Source organism: Dendroctonus ponderosae, unplaced genomic scaffold (assembly GCF_020466585.1).
Source record: "Dendroctonus ponderosae isolate FM_Combo_2020 unplaced genomic scaffold, Dpon_F_20191213v2 Dpon_F_20191213_3, whole genome shotgun sequence".
Lineage (NCBI taxonomy): Eukaryota > Metazoa > Arthropoda > Insecta > Coleoptera > Curculionidae > Dendroctonus > Dendroctonus ponderosae.
Window position 1 is genome coordinate 1,209,709 of NW_026018508.1, and position 2,607 is coordinate 1,212,315.

The following is a 2,607-nucleotide window of genomic DNA, read 5'->3' on the forward strand; positions in this document are numbered from 1 at the left end:
TTAAATACCCTCTGAGAACACCTCCAGACTGTTGACCCCTATTTTGTAAATTTTTCAAAATAGGTGCGGATATTTGGCATATATGATTGACTTGAAGTAATAAAGCTTTTGATATATCGATTGCTGAGCTGTAAGATTTCGAATAAAAAATACTTATTATGACTTTTTATTTTGGCATGAACCACTGGGGTCAGCCCTTTAAAAATTATTTAGCTATAAAAATATATCGACAAGACTTATCAGGGTGACCTACAGATACAGAGTCCGTCTTTGGGAGCTTCCACTAGAAGTATTCGCCAAACCAAAACTACGAAAGTTCTGAGGATTTCAATACAAGGTTATGATGTCGGGGCTAAATCATCTAAAATATCTGCAAGTCGGTACCACTTCCGATTATACCGGAATAAAATGTATGTTATTCCACAACGGTTGAAATTTCGTACCCAGTTAACAAAATGATCTTAAAATCCGACAGATAATTTAAAAATGTAATAATATACAGGGCGTTCGATTTAACATAAGCGAGTAAGTACTTACTTCCGGTATAACTGGAAGTGGCAGTGGCGAGTATTTTAAATGATTTAGCCCCCACATAATTACTTTGTATTGACATTTTTAGAACACAGTTAATTTTGGTTTGGCAGATACTTTCAGTGTAAGCTCCCAAAGACGGACTCTGTATATTTGGGGAACCCAATAAAAAAGAAACCCAGTTCAGTTTACTAACATTGTAAAACGCAGATATAAGAAAATAATCACAAAATCAAATAACTTACCCTGCGCCTTAAAAGCCTGGATTGCGAATTTATGTAGGAGACAGTAAATTGTAATGAATTAAAAAGGGGCGGCACTCTGTCAATAGCACCGGTTCTATTTGGATTGCGAGGATATGTATGGTCTGTGGTTACTGCGTGCATATATCCAAACATATCCTGCATATTCCCTGGACTAGTGGTACCTTCAGTCTCCATATTGTTTGAGGCCTGAAAAAAGTTTTCAGCGCTGCTCATTGCGGTTCATTCAAATTTTCAACATTTTGCATTTGTGCCTATTTATTCAAATAAGTACAAATGCAACATGTAGCTGAGTTCTTAATTTTAAAAATAAGCTTCAGACCGAACTTTGAAGGTTAATTTACGGTAGGCTTATGAGCAGTGAACTAGGATAAGCTGATGATGATGGCTTTTGATTAATTAGATTTTCAAGTGTTATAACATTTTTTGCGATAAAAATATTTCTATACTATAAAGGGTACTGCGATATTCTTTGGATGACCTAATTTTTATTTAAAGAAATGTCTGGCTCCTCTGCCATTAATGGTCAGTTCTACAAAAAAACATCTTTTTTGAAATATCGGGAAAACGGTACGATGTATTTTGGTGTAACTCGCTGTTAATTTGTTTTTATGTAAGACTCATATTTTGATTTGATTTTGATGAAGCAATCGAGTTCAGCCGATTTGAACAAGTGGCGAAAACGGCTGAACTCGATTGTTTCAATAAAATATGAGTTACATAAGAACAAATTCACAGCAAGATTTACCAAAATACATCGTACCATTCTCCCGATATTTCAAAAAAGATATATTTTTTTAAGAACTTTGACCATCAGCATCCAATAGCAGAGGAGCCAAACATTTTTTGTCAATAAAAGTTAGGTCAGATGGTCTTATTTTGACGCAAAGAATATCGCAGTATCCCTTTGATCATGTGCTTACGGGACATCCTTTATAACCACAAAACAATTCACAAAATATAAACAATTAGAAAATAAGAATAAAAACCTGTTGACTGAGCAATCAGCTAACTAACCTGTTTCAAAAAAAATAAACAGGGTTACAATCTTTCTGCTTCATGAACGAGACACGAGTCGTTCATTCGCAGGTTTCAAAACAAGAAAGTTAATTTTGAGATACGTTCCAAAGAAAAAATTAATAGGCATAAAAAAGTCATAACAATTAAAAACATGTAAGGAGCCCATTGGATAATTATATATTGAGATATTGAATATAGAAAATGTGTTACTTCAGTTCGAAGATCTCGGACATAAAATCCCGGATCATTGAAATTCCAACGTGGTTCATTTTCTGTTGTAGATCTAGCGCTTTCGGTGGGCCCACTGGGTAAACGGTCAAAACTTCTCATATTCCTTAACATGTTTTCCGAATTGGCCATTATATTATCCATCCTAAATAAGACAATAATCATGAATAAAAATGCAAGAAATGATGCCACTTTCCAACCTCTGTGAAAAACTGCTCAGCATACCGGGTCGTGATCCCGATATATTATTAGCCCTGATATTTCTAACATCGTCAAGAGATGACTCAAGGTCTTGAACAATATTCGAAATCATAGGACCCAGCGCTTGAAGCTGCCCAAGACCATTCTGACCATCATCTGGCTGTTCAAAAGGTTGTTGCGCCGCAGTTGAAGCATCTTCTTCGCTTTGTTCCCGTTCAGCATAGTTTATCAATTCATCTAAAACTATCGTGGGACTTCGATTTGCTCTTGGAATACCTGAAACAAGTGAAATTATTCAATATAGACACTAAACATGCAATTGAGTATAATTTCTACATTTTTAAGAACTTGTTATGCCTGTCAA

General features: G+C 35.2%; 1 protein-coding gene and 1 long non-coding RNA gene across 2 annotated transcripts in view; one reads left to right on the forward strand and one right to left on the reverse strand.

The window, feature by feature from the left end:
- LOC109542539 (glypican-6) overlaps window positions 1-2,607 on the forward strand; it is a 59,058-nt gene that overhangs the window by 44,040 nt on the left and 12,411 nt on the right. The gene's annotated exons all lie outside the window — the stretch shown is intronic.
- On the reverse strand, window positions 780-2,543 carry LOC125503782. Its single transcript, XR_007281064.1, has 3 exons — window positions 2,243-2,543; window positions 2,025-2,187; window positions 780-983 (listed from the first exon to the last, which is right to left on the reverse strand). It is a non-coding gene; the product is annotated as an uncharacterized LOC125503782 (long non-coding RNA).